General features: G+C 48.4%; 1 protein-coding gene across 1 annotated transcript in view; it reads right to left on the reverse strand.

Moving 5' to 3' along the window:
- The window catches only part of LOC139048067 (uncharacterized), a 50,273-nt gene extending 38,176 nt beyond the window's left edge, over positions 1-12,097 (reverse strand). The window contains exon 1 of the mRNA XM_070522461.1: positions 11,997-12,097. The gene's annotated coding sequence lies outside the window, so the exon portion shown is untranslated. The remainder of the gene's footprint in view (positions 1-11,996) is intronic.
- Between the last annotated feature and the right edge of the window lie 14,833 nt (positions 12,098-26,930).

Genomic DNA, 26,930 nt, shown 5'->3' on the forward strand with positions numbered 1-26,930 from the left:
TATTAGAAGACCTAGCAGAGAGGTACGAGAAAGCGAGTGCAGAATGACACACTTGATGGCACCCTGCGCAGTAGGAGGGGACATAGGTCTTTTCCTGGTACAGTTTGAGTGCACGTGTGAGAAGGCGAAATTCGCTATAGACCCGTGGCCGCAACGTTTGCTTACGTTACTGCCACGTGAGGTAGCTGATATCATTGCCTTCATGGGGAAAGAAGCAGAGGACTTCGATGAAGTCAAGGCGAAGCTGCTTAAAAAGTATAGATTATCAGCAGAAGCTTTCAGGCGAAAATTCAGGGAAGTCGAGAAGACCAACGCGAGTCATACTCAGATTTGCATACACCTTGGAGGTAAATCTAAGGGAATGGCTCAGAGAAGAGGGTGCACTCGGCGACGCCGCAACGACAATGCAGTGCATTGCTTTAGAAAAGTTCTGCCGCCGGCTGCCAGTAAACATAAAATATTCGGTTCAGGATAGGTCAGATGTAGACACTACCACGAGAGCGACCAATCTCGCTGAGGAGTATGTAACTCGCCGTGCGTTCAAAGGTAACGAAGCTCCTAAGGAGGTGAATAAATACAGACCCGATAAGCCAGAGCGATGGCTGAAATTGAATCCGTATAAATCAAAGGAAAGGTCAGATTCGCTGAAAAATAGTGACGAGAACAGCAAGGGAAGGGAGCAGTCACCCGAACAGAGTGCATAAAGGCAAAAGAAAGAAGCTTTCGAGGCCAAGAGCCCAATAGTTAGCGACAACTGCCAGCAAACGGAGCATATCTCCGTGGGATGTAAAAATCTCAAAGTAGTGTTGATGTCACTAACTAGTAACGAGCAAAATCTGAAATTGCTAGAACCGTACACTCAAGACCTCGTGGTAAATGGCAAACCGTGTAGGGTGCTTCGCGACCCGGCAGCCACAATGGACATAGTGCATCCATCGTACGTAGAGGAAGGCCAGTTCACGGGAGAATGTGCTTGGATAAGGCAAGCGTTGGAAACCTCCAGTGTTTGTCTCTCTGTGGTCAAGATTCGTATCGTAAGGCGTTTTGAAGTACTAGACACTGAAGCTACAGTCTCAACACATCTCCCGCCTCAGTATCCATATTTGTTTTCTAACAAATCTGAGGATTTGCTACGACGCAGGGGAATCGGGTTTAGTGAAGGGATACTACAAGCCTTAACTCGTTCCAAGGCACGGGAGCTCGCAACCAAGGCAGTGTATGAGTGTCCAGTGGTGGAGAAAACAGGTTTGACGGAGGATTTGTTAACCAGTACCGAACAGGACAGCTCCTCATTTAGTAATGTTTTTCTCAGCAGAGGCATACCTAGAGAGTCACGTTTTCGTACAATGTAAAGGCATCCGACTATCTCTTACGCCTCCCAGCGACAGTCCTTTCAAGGTACTCAAGCGGCCAGAAAACTCTGTTACCATCGACCTCAACCGACGTGAAAATGTCCTGGCGATAGACAGGGTCAAACCAGCCTACCTAGCGACCTGGCCACCATAATTCTTTTTCAACGACTTTACAACAACTGAAACGACGGATCTACGCTATCGCATGGCTCCAAATGGTGTTTCTTGGACTTCGCTGCACCGCTGCTCTTCTCGTAAACACAGGGAGCCCCATAGCAGCCATCGTCATCTTCCTCGGCCGCCTTTTATACATGACACGTGTGTTTCGTGCCTCATGCTGCGAGCTCAGATATGAGAAGAAAAAGAAAAGGAGGATAAAGAAAGCTGCTAGTGCCCCTGCTATCGGTCCTAACGCTTCTCAGGTCTTTCGCTCGTCGACTCAGTGTTGTATTTGAGGCAGCTTTATTGTCTAGGATTGCTTGCAGCATTTGAGCATTGACATCATTTGACATTGAGTGTCCTAAGGACACTCAATGTCTTGAGACAACAGAATCGAAATTACAGAACACTGGTGAAGAAAAATAAAACAATTGCCAGGGCATAGCATTACTTACAAAAATCGCTTATCACTTCTAAAACAAAGGAAATATGGGCAGTCATCATTAGTAGATTCGCCATTGATGACGTCACCAGCTACATTTGACGATCCATGTATATTCAAGAAAGAAAGCTGGTTCAGAGCAGCAGGCGGACTGCAGTACACAAGATGTTGCGTAGCTCGCCTGAGCAGCCTCACCTGTAAGTACCCAACTCCCACCCTTCCAAGCGAGCGGGCTGGTCAGCATTAGGAGCACTCCTGAGACCTTGCGTAGCGCTTCCGTGCGTTTGTCCATGTCATGGCCTTCGGGATTTGGTTAGCCAAACGGGTGACAAGTTCCTCTCGTGTATGTTGGATCTACAACACGGACGAAATTAGCATCCTATTCGGACCAAGCCTATTACACGCGGTCGCAACTAAGGAAGGTACTGAAGAGTCGCTACTATCGGTCACCAGCCAACTGGGGTCGTGTTGAGCCACGTAGCTAAGCGCGACGTTCAACTGGGATCCAGTCCAGGTTCGGCTCCTGCCATCGTCGAGGGTCCTCCAGACACACGGCGAACTTGGGCCACGACATCCAGCGGCAGCAATGCTCGCAATCGCGGCCTCCCTTTCTTAGAGACGGGCACTTTACTACGTTGTCTCTGAGTAGGTACGTGTTCGTAAGGTTACGGCGAACCTTTATACTTTGTGCAAGCAGGGATCCAAAGGGACACCCATACAGCCAGTCACCTGCTCTTCAGCTCACGCATGGAGACCGGTGCTAGACGATGGGTACAGATTTGTACTTCGCCCCGTATGTTGGCTGTTCCCTATCTCTCCCTCTCACTATTCTTGGCAACGCGAACAAAGCGGCGCGTGAACTTATAAACCTGGAAATTTGTCTGAGTAGCGCTCTAGGCCAATCGGCAGAGAACGCACATCAACCACCTAATGGCTCCATATGTAGCAGTTCTCTCGCCGCTTTGTTCAGATTGGTGTGAAGAGTTTCATTTGCTATCACGCCTGGCCTATCAGTGTGCACTCATTCACAGAGCACTGTTGGCGCCAGGGTGTAAGGAAGCCGTTCAGGGAAAATGTGTTTCTAAGGATAAAGAAAAACATTGGCTGCGGCTTAGCTCAGCTAACCCTGGATATGCAAAGCGAAAGCTTGGTTTAGCCAGGTTAGGTCTTGGATTCACTTAGTTAACCTTTGATTTAGCTGTAATCATACTTAGCTATACAAGCATCGTTAAGCCAGGTATGACGGCTGTGCATAGGTCGATGCCTAGACATGGTTGTGATTAGGCTTGGGTAGACACGCATCATTAACGGCGTTACGCGAGCCGAACAGCTCGCTCTTAGTCTCCGACGCTACCTTCGCGTGCTTGCCATCGCGCACCTTCTCCAGTGAAGCAAGTCGCCGGGCGATATCCGCGGGGTGGTCGACGCAAAAGTCCCTCAATAATTCCAAAGTAGAGAAAGGCTTTGATCCAGGCGAGGACGCCGACGATAGGCAAACTTCAGCGTTGGCGAGGATTTTACACGTCCTGTTCAATTGGCCCGCAGACACCCTCTTTCATTCGCAAAAAGCAAATCGGCGCCTTACTCCCTGCGCTTTAATACTCTGTTTATGGGTAATAAGCGCTATGTTTTCGATGAACGCACACACAGTGTGAAAGAATTGCAATAGCAGCCAACTCGACGCGGGAATCGCCCTACGGTATCGACACGAGCTAACCTCTACTTTTCCGTAATCTTTGCCAACGCGCGAAGCTTCCTCCCTAAACGCGATATTCTGTCTAACCTCGTGTTGTCGTCTCACAGTTTTTTGCTGATAATAACTGAAACCTGGCTGACGGACGATATTACCGATACTGAGGTTCTTGCTGACTTGCCGAATTTCTGCCTTAGCGGAAAGACCGCTAAATCTCACGAGGTGGTGGTGTGCTAATCGCCGCGCATCACCATTTATCGTGCACGCTTGCAACCATTGCGACTGACTTGGAAATAACATGGCTAATCTGCCGCGGTTCACCACAGACTGTTCTCTTGGGCGTTTGTTACAGACCACCACATAACACTCCTGATTTTTCGCATACACTTATTAACATCTTGAGCAAACTTAGTGAAAAACACCTTAACGGAGAAATCCTGCTTTTTGGCGACTTTAATTTTCCGCAAATCAACTGGACTAACCATAGTGCTTTAATCATAAGCAATGAAGCTGCTAAAGAATTTGTTGATGTGTGTCTTAATTTCCGCCTAACTCAACTTGTGCTAGAGCCTACGCGGGTTACAAAAGACACATCTAATGTACTCGACCTTATACTATGCAGCCATCATGACAGTCTATCATCCATAACTTCCCTCCGTGAGGTAAGTGATCATGAAGTAATCCATGCCACCTTTACCTTTCAACCCATGCGAAAACAAAAATCCAACAAAACTATATGCCTATATGATAAAGGGAACTACGAAGCTATTAGTTACGAGTTAGGCGACTTCTTTTCAACTTTTGAGACATTATTCCATATGCACTCGCCTCAAGAAAACTGAACACTATTTAAAAATAAAGTTAAGAACTCGTAAACAAACATATACCAAGAATAACTATGCAAAGTAATCAAAATAAGCCATGGTTCTCCAGAGCTTTAAAGAAGCTTGAAAACCAAAAGAAACGTCGGTTCCGGCTAGCCACGCGTCTTGGAAGCACCGAGGCTTGGTCAAAATACTACACAGAAGAGAACGCCTACCTGAGTGCCCTACGCAGTGGTAAATATCTTTTTATAACCTCGACCTACCCCAGCTACTTATTCAAAATTCTCAGCAGTTCTGGCGCGTTTTAAATCCCCAAGAAGCTCGTACCATCAGCGTGACGAATGCAGCAGGCGACACCACCACGGACGCCGAGTGCGCTGATATATTCAACACAGCATTTTTTCCGCGTTTACAAAAGAAGCTACCACTCCAGCCTTTCCACTATCTACTAACATAACATCACATATGCCACCCATTGCATTTTCGATTGATGGTATACTATCAATCATTGAAAAAAAATTATGTACTTCTTCTGGTGTAGACGAAATTAACTCAAAGATCCAAATGAATACTAAGCATATATCCGTGGCATGTTTCACTCTGTTGTTCACGCAATCATTGTCTACAGGTACTTTACCGGATGATTGGAAAGCGGGAAAGGTCGTTCCAGTATTCAAAGCAGGTAACAAAGGCTCTCCCTTAAACTACCGCCCCATTTCGCTAACTAGTGTTCCTTGCAAAATCATGGAACATGTCATATACTCGGATATCATGAACTTCTTAGACTCGGCAAACTTCTTTCATCCTTTACAACATGGTTTTCGTAAAGTGCTTTCATTTGAAACATGACTAGCTATCTTCCTTAATGATCTCCACGTTAATCTTGATAACAATGTTCAAACCGATTCCATCTTTCTAGACTACTCTAAAGCTTTTGACACAGTGCCTCATAATCACTTGCTAATACAATTATCTAGATTGAACTTGGATCCTCTTGTAGTACAATGGATAAAAGAATTCCTTACTAATCGTTCCCAGTTCGTCCTTGTCAATAACGTCTCCTCCGAACCACTCCCTGTCACTTCAGGTGTCCCTCAAGGCTCAGTCTTAGGACCGCTTCTTTTCCTAATATACATTAACGATCTTCCGCTGCATGTATCTTGTCCTATTCGTATGTTCGCTGACGACTGTGTGATTTATCGTACTGTGACTAACACCTCTGACCAAGCATCTCTCCAGAATGACTTTAATAACCTGCAGGACTGGTGCAACCGCTGGCAAATGGCCTTGAACCGTAACAAGTGCAAGTTTATTTCAATTCGCCGCCGTCGTAACTCTTACCTGTCTACTTACACAATTGCAAACGTCCCAGTAGGATCAGTCCTAGCCTATAAGTACTTAGGCGTAACCCTGTCTCACGCCCTTTGCTGGAATGCGCATGCGACTAACGTAATCTCGTCAGCGAACAAGTCCCTTGGGTTCATGAGGCGTCATGAACCCAAGCAGTTTTCAGCTCTCTACATGGTACCAAAGCGTAACCCAGGGGATTGACGCCCGTGCGTTGTTGAGCGACTACCGTGTGCTCAACGCTCACCCCGTCCCTAATCGCTATCCACTCCTCCACATTCATGACGTCGCATCCAGCTTGCTGGAACGGTAATATTCAGTAATATATATTTAGTGAAGGCCTGCCATTAAATTCCTGCCGAGTCATCGGACATCCCAAAAACTACAATTGTGACACCATTCGGGCTCTTAGAGCACCTCCGTATGCCTTTCGGGCTGAGAAACTCTGCTCAGACGTTCCAGAGGCCAATCGGGGACTCCTCTTAGACTTTTTCCTACCCCATTGACCTCCTGGTGGCTAGCACTTCTCCAGAAAACCATAGCAACCATTTACGCCTGCTATTTTCTCGGCTCCAGGAACACGGCATTCTCGTCAACCGTGCGAAGTGTCTCTTTGGTGTCCACGACATTGGGCTCCTTGGACACCGCGTCACTCCCGAAGGAATCAGACCATTGTAAAAGAAAGTTCAAGCCTGAGGTGAGTTCCCTCGTGCAACTTCACGGCAAAAGCTTCGTAAGTCCCTAGGGCTGCTCAACTTTCAGCGCTGTTTTGCTCCTAACATCGCCGGAATTAATATGCCACTGACCGAGCATTTAAAGACCACTAAGGCTCCGTGCTCTCCTTTGTCCAGAACGTCCGAAGCCAAAGAGTTCTCTCAAGTTGCCAAAAATGCATTGGCAGATGCCAACCTGCTAGTGCATCGTCCACATGTTTCAACAATGAGTCTTATCGCCGATGCATCAGTGCGGCTGTCGGCGCCGTTTTACAACAGTTCCAGCGCAACTCCCGCTGCCCACTCGTGTTTTACAGTGAAGCTGTAAGTGGCTAGAGCATTTCCGTCGTCCGCGAAGAAGGGGCAAACTAGCTCGCGCAACCGTGCTACCGTGCGAATGCATTGGTGCCAGTGCTTACGGGTTCGTCATCGTTGTCTCTTTCCACAGCTGGCTCCATTGCTTAAGTGAGTATTAGCCATTCATTGGCAAGAGGAAACTATTGCATCATGATCAAAAACAAGTGTCATCGTCAGCAATGGCTCGAGCATCGTAGTCTTCTTCCACAGATGCCTGGAACTTGGTGGTTTGGCTGAGTTTTGGGTGGATTTGACATAGTTATCGCACTTATAGTATTTTTGTAGGACTTATCCGTGATTGAAACAACACTGATGTCTAAAAACTCTCCTTGGCAAGGGCCCAGCCCTTGGTCAGCCGCCCTTTGCCCTGATGATTTGCCTTTACAATCTTTCTTCCGCAGCGGTGTTAGCACATCCCTGTCGCGCTGGTGCCCCCGAACGATGGATTCATCCGGCTGAACAACCCACAAGCTGTTCAGGCCGAGCTCCAGGCCATGACGCGTCATTTCCAGATGATAAGCGATGTCCGACAATTTGGAAGAGGTGGGATAGTCTGTAGGTCATCAGATTCGACCTGTGTCGCAGACCTCCTAAAGTGTAAGACTTTCGCATCTGTCCCGGTGAGTGCGTTTATTCTTCCTCATCTAGCATGCACTAAAGGCATTGTCCGGGGCGTAGACTCTCGATTGAGCCCAACTGAGACTCTGGAGAAATGGTCTGGTGCTGGCGTCATGGCTGTATACCGGTGTAACCGACTGGTAAACGGAGAAAAAGTTGCCACAGAATCAGTTATTGCTACGTCTGCTGGCATGTCCTGCCCTTCTGAACTGAAAGTGTGGCCACTTATTTTTAGAGTGGAATCTCTCGCTTCCTGTCCACTTCAGTGTCGGAACTGTTGGCGTTTTGGCCATAGTGCAGGAGGCTGTAAATCAAATGGACGCTGCCGCGCCTGTGGTGACGATCATTCTCCCAATGAATGCACAGCTGAGTTCGAAACTTGCTGCCCATGTGGAGGAAACCATGCGGCTGACTATGCAAACTACTCGGCTAGAGCTAACGATATACAGGTACTCGAGGTAATTGACAGGCGACGATGTTCGCGGCGAGAAGCTATTGCAGTCGTCAAGGAAAGATCCTTTGGATACGCTGGCGTCACTGCGAGGCAATCTATTTACAGGAAGACAACTTGTCGAAGCTCATTGAATCGGCCGTAGAAAAAGCTATGACAAAGGCTATGCAACATATTGTCACAAGTGTTACCGACTGTCTTTCCCAAGTGTTTCCTGCGCAGATGACACAGGTATTGCAAACTGTTGCAACACCAACCACCAAATCAATTGCTTGTGCTGCAGAACTGGTAGCCAGTTCAGTCCTAGTGCCGAGTACCACATCGGACCCAACATTTCTTGGATCCGATCCTTGTTCTTCGCGTCAGTCAGATCGCAGGTCGATATGGAAACAGGTCATGACACCAAGCCGCAAAAGCAAACTGGGTCTCCAGTAACTGCGTCTTGACCATATACCAAAAACAAAAAGGGTAATCCAATTTCTCATTCTGGCATCCAAGAATGTTCATTGCGACGGTAGTCGCTGAAGTAACTATATCAATTAGATCCTCACCATAGCTTCTTTAAAAGTGCTGCAGTGGAACTGCCGTTCCCTGTTTTCTGCTTCAACAGACTTATATTGCTAAACAACTCACCTTAATCCTGACGTCATAATCTTACAAGAAGCCTGGCTTACTCCTGAGAAAAGTTTTCATTTTAAAGATTTTCAATCTTTTAGATTAGATCGCCTTTCACAAGGAGGTGGCTTAATGATTTTGTTGTCATCAAAATTCTGTCATACGGCGAAATTATTTTTCAAGTTAATGTCTCCGGAATGTGAAATTTTGGCAGTGCACCTTAGCATCCCAGGCTACCGTTCATTTTCAATTATATATGCTTATTTCCCTACGAGCGTGCACAGTACATACCAATTAGATAGTGCGCTTGCCAGCTGAAAAATGAAGTGATTCTTACTGGTGACTTCAACTCGCATCACGTTCCTTGGGGTCACAAAACAGATTCAAGTGGGACACGTCTGTGGAACTGGACCTTAGATAAAAACCTTTCATGCCCTAATATAAGAGGACCTACATTTGTCCGCGGACAATCTCGTTAAGTGTTAGATTTGACGTTTTTTAGCACAAGTGTCACTGTGACATCTTGGACAACGATTGATTTCTGTACAAACAGTGATAATCTCCCGGTATAGTTTGAAATTGCATGCCCTTTAACATCAGTTGAACGACAAGGCAGAATATTTGTGAATTGCAAAAAATTTAAAGACTGCTTGCCGTCCACCATTGCGTCTCTAACTAATAGTAATGACGAAGAAATTGGCTTGAATATTTGTTGAGCATTACAGACGTCCCGACAAAAGTCTGAATTTCTAATTCAGACAGCTAAGCGTTCCTCATCTAGTCCCTGGTGGAACAGCGAGTGCACACGAGTTTATAGAAGACGGAAACCTGCTTGGAAAAAAGCTTCTACATAATCAGAGCCCACAAAATTGGAAAGATTATCAATTTATTTCAGCAACCTTAAACTTACTATTAAACATGCAAAAGATGAGTATGATAAAAACCATTTTGATTATCTCTCTGAATCCAAAAACAAACGTGCTTTCTTTAATTACCTTCGTTTTAGAAACAAACTCCCAATGAGCATTAATGTAGACTCAATCGTCTATACCTCACAGGAAATGCAGGAGTCCTTAGAACTACTGGCTAAAGGACTGGAGAGTCGGTTAGCAACGCGCCTTCAAACTTTCGTTTTTTCTCCTGCATTCTCGGGGTACAAGGAGATATCGTATTCGGAAGTAGCAAAGGTTATGTTACAGTTGCCAACTACAGCGCCTGGCCCGGACGCCATAACAAATGCAATGTTACAGATTTTCTTTCAAGAAGCTCCACGTGAGCTTCTGAAGTTGCTACGCTACTCTGTTAGTAACGCATGGATTCCACAAGAATGGAAGATCGCCAACATTATTCCGTTACATAAAAAACAAGGGGTAGGATATACTATCGACAACATCAGACCAATTGCGTTGACATCAAACATAGTGAAACTTATTGAAAGAGTGCTTCTCGGACATATAATAGCGTTTATTGACGACAATCGATTGTTGAGTCGGTGTGAAATTGGATTTCGATCTGGCTGTTCAATATGGCACGCGCATGTAGACCTTGAAAGTCGCATTAAAATCGCCAGACAGAAAAAACAATACGCGGCTCTAGTTACCTTAGATATATGTAAAGCCCATGACAGCATTGAACATACAATTTTAACGAATCGGTTACAGAGCCATTGCTTTCCAGGCTATATTGTAGCATGGGTGCATGAATTTTTAAAAGACAGTGAGTTCTATTGTTTTCGAAGCGGCTATTCTTCCAGTAAATATAAGCAAACAAGAGGTGTGCCTCAGGGATCGGTACTTTCACCAGTATTACTTAATATTTTACTGAGTAGAATCCCCGTTCACCCAGGTGTCAGTACATACGTTTATGCTGATGACATTGCAATTTTTGGTATGGATAGCGACGTATACTCTTTTTACTATATACCACAGTCGTATCTAAGGGAACTGGAAGGCTGGCTGGATGGCTTACACTTAAACCTGAATGCTAATAAGTGTGCTATCCTTGTTTTTCCCGTTGAAGACGCAGTATACATATCGCTTAACTATCATCTCGAAAATATCCCACAAGTAGAGTCACTAAAATACCTTGGAGTTATTTACAATTTAAATCTTAACTGGCGGCCGCATATTGAACATATTGCGACAAAAGAAGCTCGTTCAATGGGCATTTGGCGCAAGTTGAGCAACCGAAGAACAGGTATGCGAAGAAAATCCGTCTTGATGGTATATAAGATGTATGTTCGTCCGGTGTTTGAATTTGGAGGCGTTTTATTCTCAGGTGTTCCAGCGTACAAGCTTCGGTCGCTAGTTTTGTTGGAACGAGAGCCGCTACGTTTGTGCTTAGGCCTCCCAAAATACGTTTCGAATACCGTATTATACCCGGAGGCAAAATGCCCACCCATAATATGCCGATTTCACCTTCTGACAGTTCAGACTTTCCTAAGGCTATATGAATCCCCATTAAACCGCCTTGAAATTTTCCTCTCTGATCCAGAATTATTTTTCCTATTCATTGGCCCAGGTTTCATAGACCACAGATTATATTTGTGCAAACATTACTTGAACCACTAAATGCGCAAATTCGTGAGGTGCTTCATGATAATACGCATTCAAAAAACCCAGAGGTCAGGTTCGATGACATTTTCCCTAACCACGGGAAACTACTCGCTTACGGCATCTTAAACGCCATGTTGCAAGACCACCTAAGCAGCCTAGAAACAAACGTTGTCATTGCAACAGATGCCTCACAGTGCGAGGAAAAAGCTGGCACTGGAATATTTTGTCCTGCACTCGACTGGTCTTTCTCTTTAAGGTTGCCTGATTTTGTGCCTATTTTTCTAGCCGAGTTGTTAGCAGTAATTCTAGCTTTACGTAAATTAGACCCAATGATTACAACGGCTGCCATTCTGACTGACTCCCTTTCAGTATGCTCTTGCCTAATCGCTACTAATGAGTCACCCATGCTAAAATTCTTCCACTTACTAGTTCCAGAGCATGTGCAATGTGTTCATTTGATTTGGGTGCCAGGGCATGAAGGTTTGTTTTTTAATGAAACTGCTGATTCACTGGCAAATGCATCACTATCCGGCCCTGTTCTTCCTATTCTACCAGTGACAGCATATATCACGGCGGCAAGATTTCCGATGCAATCAATAAGATTAGCCTTATGAAACCAACATTTGACTGCGTCTCCAGAATATAAGCACCTGGTATTTCCCTGGCATAGCGAATCCTGTGACACAAAGTTGCTTGAGGTCTGCCTCACCAAATTACGCTGCCGCATACCCTCGCTGAATTTGTATTTACACAGGTCGGGTTTGGTTCCCTCCCCGGTCTGTTCTTTTTGTAACGAGGAAGAGACGATACACCACTTTCTTCTATCCTGTCGCCGCTTTACTGCGGTTAGAAAAAGATGGATGGAAATACCTTTTCGAAGAATTGGCCTGGACTTGACAGAACCTGCAGTTCTTTCATTCGGAGCGTCCACTCTGGGATTAGGCCACAGGGATGCATGCTTCGCTGTCCGAACATTCCTTACGGAATCGTAACCAATGCCCTGCTAAATTCCTTTCTTTTTGTTTTTACTTTTAAATTAATTATTACTCATTCAATATGACCTTCCTGATTTTATTTAACAGGTAATTGTGCGCTGTTCAATGCTATTTCAATAGCTATTAGGAAATTTATGCTCCATAATAATTTCGAATAATCCACCCATTTCTTGGCCAATCCCCCATCGTGGGTAGGAGCCACACGCATCACAGGCTACAACAACAACAACAACATGCCTCCGTTGCCGCTCATCATTCCAGCGTAAGATAGAACGACCGCGAGTGCTTCGTACGCTGGACGGCTGCAGCGGTGTCGCGTGCGTCTTTCGCGTCGTCTCGCGAACTGATTGAGTTGCCATATACGTGAGGAACGACGTAGCCGCCGCCGTCGGGCCGTACAACTTTTCGTCCACCACCCAAGAACTAGACAACCCGGTGTTTTGTGTCGACGTGTGTGCCATGAAGACCGCCGTCGGGACGGTCGTTGCCACCATGTACGTTTGACCTGCTTCTCCCAAGCGCGACGCAGATGACATTATAAACGACCCCTTTGAATGCGTGTTCGATCCAGGCAATGACCATCTAACTCCAGTCCTCATCATTGGCAACGTCAACATGGATGTGTCACGGCCAGATGAAAATTGGCGGCACTCGTTTACGCTCGAGCAGTTCGGGCTACAGTGCTACACCGGTCCCAAGTTACCAGTGATCACGAAGCGCTCGTATTTGGTCTTAACTTTCGCCAAGAACCGGTCCAACCTAGGCGCTGGACCCTTGGCTATCTACCATAGCGACCACAAAGCTATAGTAACTTGTGCGAAATAATGAACAAGACAAAAATATTAGAGGACGCTTAAGCTTCACCTTTAAGAGTGGAATGCGATAGCATTCAAAGATTCCTGGCTGCTTCTCATGCTTCCCGGAACTGCAGCTTATGTAACCGCATTGTTTACAGGGAAACGCTAGCACCAAACGCTATTCCCGAAGGTGAACTTTCTGGTGGAAACGCGGCCTCTCGCGCCATGTGCAGGTGTTGCAAGGAACCGGGCGTGCCGGGCGCGTCGCTGCAAACGTGGCCTTCAAGATTTGCGTGCGCCAGCGCACTCGAATCGCGGACGCCGTGGCCGGTCTATGTATGGCAGAAACGCTGGAAAGAGGTTTGTTTCAGCTTCCTCATAGCATAATTATGTATACATCCATTCGTCCGACGCTATCCTGTTTGTAGGTTGTGTCGAAGTCATACTTTAACATTTTTTGATGTATTTTACTTTGAGAACTTCAATTAGTTTAGTAGCTTCTTTGCGCCATACAGATGTTTCGCGTCGTTTGGTTTCCATGGTTCGGAATGTTTTCGTCGAAACAATGGTGGACGCGGGACGCCGACACCTGATTGTGTGTGGCACGGGGCCCCTAATGTTATCGCAATAATATTTATGTATGTCTCTGTTGTACAATATACCATCTATAAGGCTTCGCTGGTCATCCAACTTCACAGAGTGGAATGGCTGCTAAATTTTTCTCCCAGAAGTTGAAGCCTGCAGATTCGTGCTACAGCCCATTCGGTCACGAGCTGCTTGCGGTAAACTTGGGCATTCGGCATTTCCGACACCTGCTGGAAGGAACAAGCTTTCGCATTCTCACGGATCACAAGTCTCTGACATTGGCGTTTTGCGGTGATCATTGCACTTATAGCGCACGACAAATACTGCACCTAAATTTCATCTGAGTTTACCGTGGACATACGATACATTGAAGGGCTTGTCAACGCAGCCGCAAGTACCTTCTCCCGTACTGACGCAATATCCAGGCTGCACTGGACTTGGGTGCCGCGGCGCAGCGTTTGGACGTCGAGTTTCGGGACCTCCAGTCTTCTGCTACGTCATTAGCGTTGTCTGACATGCCCCTTCGTATTTCTTCAGGCGCTGTCACTTGCGAAGTGTCAACGGGCCGAACACGCATATTCGTTCCATTCCGGCTCCGCCATCAAGTACTTGACAAGCTACACGGCGCAAGTGATTCCGGAGTTCGTACCACCGAGCGTCTAATTACTTCCCGCTTTGTGTGGCCGAGTGTGAGCTCTGACTTACCCCGCTGGGATCGCGATTGCCTACACTGTCAACGCTCCAAGACAAAACTACACACGAAGACGCCAATTCCCTCCTTTCGTCCATCTGACGCCCGGCTGGATCACATCCACATCGACATCGTTGGCGCACTGCCTCTATCCGGAGGTGCTGGCTCCATACTCACTTGTGCAGATACTCGCTGGCCTGAAGCATTATCTCTCACTGACATAACGGCACTTATAGTGGCTTCAGCGTTTGTCAGTGGCTAGACCTCACGCTTCGAATGCCCCGGCGTTGTTGCAACCGATCGCCGCCGCTGTATGACACAACATGGCGGTTGCCCGGTGAATTTTTCACACCAGCTACCATTGCCAAACCCAATCCAGACAGCTATTTTGATCAGCCACGCTTCCTGCTTGCACACTTGCATCCTTGCTTTAGAAGAGTTGCCTCCTTTAGTGATGTTTTTCTCAGCAGAGACATACTTACAGAGTCACGTTTTCGTAAGATGTAAAGGCATCCGACTATCTCTTACGCCTCCCAGTGGCAGTCCTTTCAAGGTACTCAAGCGGCCAGAAAACTCTGTTACCATCGACCTCAACGGGCGTGAAAATGTCGTGGCGATAGACAGGGTCAAACCAGCCTACCTAGCGACCTGGCCACCATCATTCTTTTTCAACGACTTTACAACCACTGAAACGACGGATCTATGCTATCGCATGGCTCCAAAAGGTGTTTCTTGGACTTTGCTACACCACTGCCCTTCTCGTAAACAGAGGGAGCCCCATAGCAGCCATCGTCATTTTCCTCGGCCGCCTTTTATACATGGTACGTGTGTTTCGTGCCTCATGCTGCGAGCTCAGATATTAGATGAAAAAGAAAAGAAGGATAAAGATAGCTGCTAGTGCTCCTGCTATCGGTCCTAACGCTTCTCAGGTCTTTAGCTCGTGGACTCAGTGTTGTATTTGAGGCAGCTTTATTTTCTACGATTGCTTGCAGCATTTGAGCATTCGTTGGCCTATCCTCAATGTCTCCAGACAAAAGAATCGAAATTACAGAACACTGGTGAAGAACAATAAAAGAATTGCCAGGGCATAGCACTACTAACAAAAATCGCTCATCACTTCTAAAACAAAAGAAATTTGGGCAGTCATCATTAGTAGATTCGCCATTGATGACGTCACCAGCTACATTTGACGATCCATGTGTCCATATTCAAGAAAGAAAGCCGGTTCAGAGCAGCAGGCGGACTGCAATACACAAAATGTTGCGTAGCTCGCCTGAGCAGCCTCGCCTGTAAGTATCCAACTCCCACCCTTCCAAGCGAGCGGGCTGGTCAGCATTAGGAGCACTCCTGAGACCTTGCGTAGCGCTTCCGTGCGTTTGTCCATGTCATGGCCTTCGGGATTTGGTTAGTCAAACGGGTGACAAGTTCCTCTCGTGTATGTTGGATCTACAACACGGACGAAATTAGCATCCTATTCGGACCAAGCCTATTACACGCGGTCGCAACTAAGGAAGGTACTGAAGAGTCGCTACTATCGGTAACCAGCCAACTGGGGTCGTGTTGAGCCACGTAGCTAAGCGCGACGTTCAACTGGGATCCAGTCCAGGTTGGGCTCCTGCCATCGTCGAGGGTCCTCCAGACACACGGCGAACTTGGGCCACGACATCCAGCGGCAGCAATGCTCGCAATCGCTGCCTCCCTTTCTTAGAGACGGGCACTTTACTACGTTGTCTCTGAGTAGGTACGTGTTCGTAAGGTTACGGCGAACCTTTATACTTTGTGCAAGCAGGGATCCAAATGGACACCCATACAGCCAGTCACCTGCTCTTCAGCTCACGCATGGAGACCGGTGCTAGACGATGGATACGACGGGTATGATGGGTACGAGAGGTACGCGAACAAAGCGGCGCTTGAACTTATAAACCTGGAAAGTTTTCTTAGTAGCGCTCTAGGCCAATCGGCAGAGAACGCACATCAACCACCTAATGGCTCCATAGGTAGTAGTTCTCTCGCCGCTTTGTTCAGATTGGTGAGAAGAGTTTCATTTGCTATCACGTCCGGCCTATCAGGGTCCACTCATTCACAGAGCACTGTTGACGCCCGAGTCGTTACCGACTCGCAACAGGCCTGCCGTAACTTTACGAACGGACGAACACCGCTGCTGGCAGCTCAGATTCTAGGCCCGAGGCTGCAAGAATACCATCAAATCACGTGGACGCCGGGTCACGCGGGTCTGGAGGGGAACGAAAGGGCGAACGCCCTAGCTCGAGCGCTAATCAACCGAGCGGGGCAAGACCAATCGTCTCATCAATCCCCAACCTTTACCTTCATGCCCCTGCCATCCAATTATTGCGACCGACTGGAGATCCAGCGACTCAACCGCAGGATTTATCCCCCGCCTCACAAAAATCTCAGCACTGAAGATGCCGTAGCTCTCCGACTTATACAGACCAACACATTTCCAAACCTACACAGATACAGTAAAATGTTCCCACATACATATCGCGACATCTGCCCCTGGTGCGGCGACACACGCCCTACACTTTTTCACATCTCTTGGGGGTGCGAGGGCAAACCTCAACACTTAAAGACGCCTAGCACGTCATTTGAGCGGTGGGAGGTACAGCTGACCGGCGATACCCTGGCGGGACAAGAAGCTCTCGTCCAGCAAGTACGTCGAGCAGCCACGGCCAGTGGAGTCCTGGAATGAGGAGCCCACCCACTCAACCCCAAGAGCAACCACCTCGGTGGTCCAAATAAATGTTTTCTCTCTCTCTCTCTCTATTGACGCCCGGGTGTAAGAAAGCCTTTCAGGGAAAATGTGTTTCTAAGGAGAAAGAAAAACATTGGCTGTGGCTTAGCTCAGCTAACCCTGGATATGCAAAGCGAAAGCTTGGTTTAGCCTGGTTAAGTCTTGGATTCACTTAGTTAAGCTTTGATATAGCTGTAATCATACTTTGCTATACAATCATCGTTAAGCCAGGTATGACGGCTGTGCATAGGTCGATGCCTAGACATGATTTTGATTAGGCTTGGGTAGACACGCATCATTAACGGCGTTACGCGAGCCGAACAGCTCGCTCTTAGTCTCCGACGCTACCTTCGCGTGCTTGCCATCGCGCACCTTCTCCAGTGAAGCAAGTCGCCGGGCGATATCCGCGGGGTGGTCGACGCTAAAATCTCTCAATAATTCCAAAGTGGAGAAAGGATTTGATCCAGCCGACGACGCCAGCGATAGGCTGATCGGTGACATGTGACCTTGCTCCGCCTCTTTGCCGCCATGAAAGTTCCTGCGCGCCGGGCGAAGTGCGCGCGTTTCGGCTGTTGTGCTATGCACATGGCTGCGATAATTTAGTTCCGGGAGGGCCGAAGTGCCTCGCTGCTGTGTGTTTGGGTGCCGAAACCGCACAAAGGGTGGCAAGAAGTTATTTTGCATCCCGCGCGGCAACCAGAACCTAACCAGAAGAAAAGTATGGTTGCACCCGAATTGGGACGGAAAAACTGAACCATCGGTAAGTGCACGACTATGCGAGGAAAGTAACGTACAGCAATACGAAGGTGCGAGAGGAGGTATGCACGTGTGTGTGCAGAGCTGCGATACTATTTCATTCGCGCGCAGGAATGTTGACGGCCGAAGTTTGTGGAGATGATTGATTTTAGTGCATTATGAGCCCGTTGACTTAGCAAGTGCAGTATGACCTGGTATGCAAGTAAATTGTGGGGCAGAAGCACATTAACTCGCTGACAAATGTTCGCATTACCTTATGTGCGATAAAAAATCATAAATTTCATCAGCGATTTCTACTTTTGCACTTTCCTGTATGTCACAGAGTGCATGCCCGCGCCCCTCTCAAGATGCTCGCCATTGCCGCAGCAGCAGCAACGCCGCTTGCACGGCGATGGGGAAGAGAGCTTCCCATTGTGCCTGAGCTGGCCAGACCGGTTTGGTCACGTGTGTCGCCTGAGCGCGGCGGAGGGACGAGGCGACTCGGCGAGCGGCAGAGCGGCTTGGAGGACGGAGCAGGGTGGTCGTGCACCGGGAGACAGCTGAAGATGTGGTCTGCAGGCTGAAACCTCCAGGCCGAATTCTTCGCCGTTCGACCGACAGACGGTGCAAGTCCGTCAGGATCTTCGGCAGCGAGGTACCAGCAGCCAGACGCTCTTCAGACCGGGATCTCGGCAAGCACGCCACATTTAAGCCTCGTGTTCCAGCCCGCTCTCAAAACTTTCCGCCGGACTGTATTTTTGTAATCGCGTTTATTCTTTCATTTAATTATCCATCGAGTGTTGATTCTTATATGTCCTGTTAGTTTAGTCTTTGCCGCATTTATTGTCGCGTATATTTTGTATTTGGGTCGCGTATTTTGTTTGATATTTCGCGAGTGTAGGATTCCCCACGTGGTGGGCTTAGTGTCGCGCGAGCGGCGTCAGGGCGTGTGTTCTGTGACCCGCACGCCTTCTGCGAACTAGGCCCCGCTGCTGGTAATTTGTATGTCTTTCCAGTATGTCTTGCACATGATTTCATTTTATTAAATTGACTGTGTGTGTTGTACGATGTCGCCTCCTGTCTCATGCCTCTGGTTAACGGTCGATCAGGCGTGGACCTTATCGCCGGTCAGCAGTCGAACCCTCAATAAACGCACGCGGGGTGGGTTTGTTGTCGCCCCATCCCCTCCGGTTCGGAGAGTGCGAATTGCTCACCACCAATCTTTGACACTGTGTTTGTGCGCGCGTTGTTAACTGCGGTTTACAATATGACCAATAAGTCATTTCCAACCCTGCATATCCTAATCGTATTTTGTGCATTGCATATGTGAATAAATACATTTCAAAGTACCCGCATTACTCTGGTTTTAAAAACAAATACTGCATATCCACTGCTCCTAGCCATCCAATAATGTAGTCTAATACAATATATCAAAGTACATTACATACACATGCGAGCTCGTTCCTTCAAAGTTTCCCTTACACTCGAAGATGTTTCTGTAATCGGCAATGCCATTTTACTAATCAAAAACACGCACCTGCAAATTGACATAAGGAAAACGCCAGAAGCGATACACGGATTGCCAGCAAAACACAGTGTAGTAATAGCTAGGCCAATCTGCGTGCGTTCCGTATAAGGGCCCTCTTATTCTTACGGGGCTTTAGCGGTGCACGGGGGCGAACAGGCATAAACACAATAATGCGCATCATGATTCAAGTTTACGCGGCGACGTCTCACTGTTCACGAGAACAGTCAACCGCATTCACACACGCGCACTCACTACGCTCGATGTAGGTGTGCCGTGAGATTCGATCGCGCTGGTAGCCCGAACACGATCGAGGAGACTCGCTGACACGATCCATACCGCCACTTCAGAATGTCACGACAGTTGCACTGGCTCGTAGCACTGAGCCACAAAACACAACAGTCGTCGTGTAACCGTTACACGGCAGACACACTCAGCGGCAAGAAAGCTGTTGGCGCACTTGTTTTCACAAACACACAGCATGTTGTTTAGTTGCCGTGAAGGACGGATATTTCATTGGTCCAAGCAACTGTCGGCCTTTTTTACACGAATTATTCGTTCAAAGTAACCGCTATGTGTACGCAACACACTTACAAGCAAACTGATTCACAGAGCGAACTGGATTAAGCGCAAGCGATCACCAAGGCTCGCGCGGTGATTGAGCTCAAACGAACGAAAGGCAAACATGGGGAATCGAGGCGATCAAGCACTCATTCCGCTCTCTTGAGCGTTTTTCGTTCAGCTCTCATTTAAAATTAAAGGACTGGATTTGGAAGTTGGGGCCCTTCTTTCTTTTTTCACCACAGTCACCAGCAGGTTTTATTTTTTTTATTTCCGAGCGTGTGCATATATATTTTCACCTCACTAATGCCGCGCCGCCGCGGTTTAGCTTGGGCGCCATCTGCTACAGCAACTTCCTTAGTGGCGCGCGCGGCAGATGTCGCTACCTTATTATAGAGGGACCGTAGGCGCCGACGGCTCAAAGCCTCTCACTCCTGCCCAAAGCTCAGAGAACAGGACCCGGTCTCGCGTTCATCCATGGCCAAGCACGCACTGACTATACCCGCGGACAACTTTACTTGGCCATGAAGCGAAGGCTACGGCAACTAAACGCGCGTCTTCCACCGCTGCTGGAAGTAGAGCCGCAGTCTTGCTCACGTTTTCGTACGTGGTAAATAGAAAACAATACTTTTTCGTTTGTACACCACCTTTGAAACGACACATAACATTCACCAGTCAAAAATTGCAATTTTATTCTATTTTTAGTTTGCTCTTTCGAGTTTTCGCACACCCGAGGCTGTCGCAAGTTTTGCGAATTCATGAAACGTAAAACGACGCCCGTGTCCTCTGGTGAGTGTTCGTCGCTTGCTGTTCCGCCAATCAACTCCCCTGAGAGGCTGTTGTCCGACTTTAGAGAAAAAAGCACGCACAAAAAAGTTTTTTCCAGCGTCTGCGCGGAAACCAAGCGAACCCCACTGGAAATCACAACCATCGGCACGTAGTATGTAGAAACGAGTGAGCGAGCTGACTGCTGCGTCGGCTCTACCAAGCCAGCGTCAGTTGCGCGTCCAAGTCCTAGCCGACGCCGTACGGTTGCTTCGAAGCTCCGACGCAGGCTGCAATGCTCGCTGCTCGAAACTTGGTATATATCGGATGTTAATAAGCGTTGATAGCTCGGCACGGCGAGTCACGTGATGCTTTGCCAAAGCTACGGCGCAGCTGGGGTTAAATGAAGGTCAAATTGCTAGCGACGGCGAAACTAGGCTTGATTACGTCAGTAAAACTCTTACATTAAAGTACGGGAAATCAGTATTACACGGTGACAGTTAAGTAGTTCACCTAATTCCTAACCACTTTACAATTTCACAAAATTTTTCAGTAGAATTACATATGCATATTTACGCATAAATTATGGACATGCAAAAACGAGCACGCAAGGGCAAGTGGACACTCGAAGGAGAACGATAGAGGCGAGCGCAGCCGGCGATCACCAGAGATTGGAACTGCGGCTCAGGCTTTTATATATGTCTCGTTGAGGGTTCAATCGCAATTGCTCTTGTCCGCGTACCTTGCACTGCGTACTTACACAATTGGTGTCATGCATACAGTCGGATTACACAAGGTTCGGTCTCAAAAGACAACGAATAGACCCAGCGATAACATTCGCGAAACTTCAGATACAGAAAGGTGCGACTTGCGCTGAGCAACATTGTAACACAGATTGGATCATGAAAAGCCGTCCCGAAAATACAAATTTATACGCGTGTCAGTACACGTACGCGTACTTTTGCTGCGCATTTGTGTATGATGTGTCGACGGTGAAATGTTCAAGAAGGTGCGACGCCTTCGTCGTCATTCCGTTACTTATTTACAATGTTTCTGTTGACCTTACAATAAGGCCAAAAGCAGGAGTCAGCAGTGAGACATTGTCTCTGTGATGGAACAAAATACATTATAGCACACTGTAATATTATACGAAAAAGTCTCTCAACACACAATAAGGAACATAGTGAAATTCAGCATACAAATAAATTGCACAATGTGTAACATAAATACACCTCTAGTAGCGGCGTAGCGGCGACAGTGCAAAGGAAGAGCTAGGAAGGCCAAGAAGGAATAAGTTCGCGTGCTATCTCCGCCCACTCTATAGCCTGGTGCCGTCGCCGTTGTTTTTCAGACGCCAGCTGTCCCCATTAAACGTCGTCCATCCTTTTTTGAGGCACGTGACAAACTGGTGGAAGTGCTGAGTATTTATCACTCATGCCGCCGGCCCCTTCTGGGAGCGGTGCCACCAACCCAGTGCCAATAGAGACTGCCGTCCATCGGGCTTCTGCAGGATAAGGGGACTCCCTCCAGAAGACCACACAGCGATTCCAACCACCTCAACTGGCATGGATAGTTCGATGACGACCCGGTACACACTTCAGAAGCCACGCGTTCCAAGGTCGTTTCATGGTGACGTGTTCTAAGATGTCGAAGATTGGATGGCCGACTTTGAGCGTGTGGCCGAGTACAATGAATGGGACGACGTCACTAAACTTAAAGATGTCTGTTTTTGCCTGAGGGACGGCGCGCGTGCGTGGTTCTAAAACCGTGAGGAGCAATTGACGTCATGGCCCGAGTTCCGCCGTCGGCTGCTAGACACCTACGCCAGCGCAGATCGAAGCGAACGAGCAGAACGAGTGACCAAGGCCTGCGTCCAGCTTCCCAATGAAAGTGTCACCACGTTCGTCGAAGACATGACGTGCCTCTTCAGACGAGCAGAACCTGTAATGAGCGCAGACAAGAAGTTGCGTCGCCTGATGCGAGAAGTGAGGGAGCAGCTCATCGCTGTTCTTGTGTGGTGCCCTCCGAAGAATGTCGCCGAATTTTTACCTGAGGCTGTAAGTATGGAGAAGGTCCTTGAGCAGCGGTCGAACTTCTACGAGCGGCAAGTGAGCGCGACATCCACGCCCCATATTTTCAGAGCGACCGGAAGCAACAATGGCAACCTCCGAGAACTCATCCGCACCGTTGTGCGGAAAGAAATGCAGAAAACTGACGGCGCGTCGCAAGCTACGGTGAGCTAAATTGCCAATGTGGTAAAAGATGAAGTACACCAAGCGCTCCGGTCCAGCTTACTTTTTGCGAACACTGCGCTTGCACCGACTGAACACCACCGTGCGACCTCCGCAGAAGCCATGAGACTCCCTGATTCCTCACCCCCGCTGTTTGTTCACGCCGCTCATCCGGTTACAGTTTCACCAGCCCAACCGGTACAATACATCACAGAACGACGCACGCCTCTAACGTTTTCGCCTGCCGCTCCTTATGTAGTTCTTCAGCCGGAGCAGCCAGTGCATCACGCCGACGATCGACGGACGATCCCTAGGAAGTCGGATGTTTCGCGCACAACGGACCGCCGTCCTCTGTGCTTCCACTGCGGTGAAGCAGATCATTTGAAACTCCAGTGCCATAGCGACGTCTCGTGTTGCGGTGCTTTTCCGCCTATTCGCCGCCACCCTGACCTGACCAACGACACCAGGATATTGGACATTATCTGGCTCTGCAGCGCACGCCGCCGCCTAACGGACGGCAGTCACGCTCGCCGTCTCCAAAACGATTTTCACCACAGCCCCAGCGATATTCGAGCGCGCGATCGCCAAGTCCCCGCCACCAAAAATAACTACAGCGACCCCTGGGGACAAGGCCGCTGGCAGTCGAAGCTCTAAAGACCTCCGATTGGCGTGAACAAGAACGGGTACCGATCCGACGTCAAGTGCTACTGAACGAAATGACCGGGTTTCCCACTATCATCACCGGGTCACCGGGTCGATATACCGGTGGTGATTGACAGTTATGCGGTAAGCGCTTTAGTGGATACCGGTGCGCACTTTTTAATTAAAAGCGGGAAGATGGCGATGTTCCTGAAGGAAGTAATTACTTCTTTGCATGGATCGCAGATTCTAAGGCTGGTGGTCACATCGTTACTCCGCTGGGAACCTGCATGAATAGAGTTCGGATTCGAGGATCGACATTCGTGGTCAGCTGCCTTGTCCTACGCGAATGCTCCCGTGACGTCATTCTCTGGGTTGACTTTCTGCAAGAATACGGCACTGCTATTGACCTACAGGGAGGTGTCGCCTTCTCAGCCGACCGAGCAATCGACGGGTACGACGACAGCCGACATGAAGACGCCGTTCGTGTTTCCGCCGAAAGTGCTACGCTACCTCCACCAGACAGTGTCCTCAGAGTAGTTATGTGCTGTGCAATGCGCCAAGATGAAGTGATAGAACCAAGTAACTTATCACGTCTACTGACGCAAGGTGTTTGTGCGGCTAGGAGTGCGCTCCAGCTTAGTGATGGCCGTTCTCAGTTGCTTGTCACCAGCTTCAGTAACGAGAATCGACACCTTTTCCGCGGTACTTTGATTGCATTTGTCGAAGAAATAAAGAACGTGGCTGAATGTTTTGCCACTGAAGCAGTGGAAATGGTTGACAAGTGACTGGGTAACATCGACATTATTTCAGAGCTATCGGAAGACGACCAGGCAGCACTACGCTAGCTCTTGCTTGAATTCAGGGCACGTTTCGCAACTTCGTCTAAGGTTCGTCAGACTTCAATGGCAAGCCACATGATCATCACATGCGACGACGCACGCCCGATACGCCAGCAGCCCCACCGCGTGTCGGTGAAAGAACGCGAAGCGATTCTTGCGCAAGTAAACGAGACGCTTGAAGACGGCGTTATCGAGCCTTACAAGAGCTCATGGTCGCCTCCAGTAGTTCTTGTGAAAAAGAAAGACGGAACACTACGCTTCTGCGTCAATTACCGGAAGCTCAACAACGTAACTGAAAAGGACGTGTAGCCACTGCGAAGTATCGACGATTCGTTAGATAGACTGCGTCACGCCCAGTATTTTTCGTCACTCGATTTGAAAAGCAGATACTGGAAAATCGAGGTAGACGAAAGAGACCACTAGGAAACTGCCTTTGTGACTCCCGATCACCTCTATGAGTTTCAAGTGCTCCCTTTCGGCTTGTGTTCAGCTCCAGCTACGTTCCAACGAATGATGGATACTGTCCTCGCTGGAATGAAGTGGCAGACTTGTCTCGTGTATCTCGATGGCGTAGTAGTATTTTATGAAACGGTTGAGCTACATCTTCATCGCCTGCGGAATGTGCAAGAACCGATCCTATCGGCTGATCTCATGCTTAAACCAGACAAGTGCAACTTTTGCTATAAAGAGCTCAAGTTTCTCGGACACGTAGTAAGCGCTAAAGGAATCCGACCCGATCGCGACATGCTTGCCGCGGTAACCGCTTTTCCTCCCCCTGCCGACAAGAAGGCTGTGCGGAGTTTCCTAAGTTTTTGTGCGTATTATCGCCATTTCATTCAAAATTTTTCCCAGATAGCGGAACCCCTGACTCGCTCTACAAGGAATTACATGCCATTTGCCTGGATAAATGAGGAACAGGTGGTCTTCGCTGAACTACAACAACGTATGCAGTCAGCACCCGCCCTGGCACATTTTGACGACGATGCTGACACCAAAGTACATACTGACGCCAGCAACATCGGTCTTGGCACAGTACTCGTCCAACGTAAAGACGGCAATGAAAGGGTAATAGGTTATGCTAGCCGCTCGCTGTCCCGTACCGAGGCGAAGTACTCGACCACAGAAAAAGAGTGTCTCGTGGTTGTGTGGGTGATCATAAGGTTTCGCCCTTATCTCTACGGCCATTTTAAAGCGGCGACTTCGCGACTGAACATACGCGATCCTTCAAGACGATCGGCAAGGTGGAGCTTGCGGCTACATGAATTTGACGTCACTATTGTTTACAAGCCCGGCCACAAGCACGAAGACGCTGACACACTCGCGTGCACCCGTAAAATCTGTCACTCGTGAGTCAGGACGATAACGGCTTCCTGGGCACAACTACTGCATCAGACTTGATAACACGGCAGCGTGACGACGCTTAAATTCGACCTATCATCGACCACTTAGAGGGCCGCCAACAGCCATTCCACGCCATCTATGTCGCATACTGACGTCCTTCTCTCTGCGAGGCAACATGCTTTACAAAAAGAACGCCCGTTCAAATGACGGAGCCTCCCTCCTGGTGGTTCCAAAAGTCTTGCGGGACGACATCCTTCTCGCTTGCCATGACGAGCCCACGTCTGGCCACTTAGGCTGCTCACGAACGCTTGTCAGAGTACGCGAGATGCATTACTGGCCCGGGGTTTCGGCAAGCGTGAAACAATACGCTAAAGGCTGCGGCGAATGGCAGCGGCGAAAGTAACCGCCTATGAAACCTACTGGAATATTGCGACCCATTGAACCACCTCATAACCCATTCGACCGAGTCGGCTTGGACATTCTTGGGCGTTTTCCATTGTCAAACGACGGCAGCAAGTGGGTGATTGTCGCGACTGACTATTTAACCCGCTATGCCTTAACAGAGGCGCTCCCACGAGCCACGGCTTCTGAGGTAGCGCAGTTCTTCATGTACCACATTGTCTTGCGTCATGGCGCACCATCCACTGTAATCACAGACCGAGGGACGGCGTTCACAGCTCAACTCATGGACGAAATTTTTCAGTTGTGCAACACTAGGCATCGAAAGACTACTAGTTACCATCCGCAGTCCAACTGACTTACGGAGCGCTTAAATAAGACCATCACGGACATGATCCCGACGTACATCGACGTGCAGCACAAGACATGGGATCATATCTTGCCTTACGGGACCTTTGCGTGTAATACCGCCGTACAAGAAACGATGCGCTTTGCACCATTTCCTTTCCTTCACGGCCGCGAAGTTCAGACGATGCTCGATGCTATGCTGCTGTGTCAAGACGACCGGTGCCTAACTACTGACGCCGAAGAATTTGCCCAGCGCGCTGAGCAAGCTCGCCAGCTTGCGGGGCTGCACATCGGTCAGCAGCAGCACGCAGATGCACGGCGTTATAACATCCGCCACAGACAAGTATGCTACAAACCCGGCGACCAAGTGTTGGTGTGGACTCCTGTTCGACGGCGTGACCTTAGTGAAAAATTGCTCGGCCCTCAAAATTTCAAGCAACCAGCCACTGTTGATAGTGGGGGACTTTAATGCACATCACCAGGAATGGGGGTACCCGCACCAAAGCCCGAAAGGCAGACAGCTGTGGGAAGATACGCATGACATAGGGCTCACTCTGCACACGGACCCTGAGAGTCCAACGAGGGTGGGCAACAGCGT

The sequence above is a fragment of the Dermacentor albipictus genome, chromosome 7 (assembly GCF_038994185.2).
Source record: "Dermacentor albipictus isolate Rhodes 1998 colony chromosome 7, USDA_Dalb.pri_finalv2, whole genome shotgun sequence".
NCBI lineage: Eukaryota > Metazoa > Arthropoda > Arachnida > Ixodida > Ixodidae > Dermacentor > Dermacentor albipictus.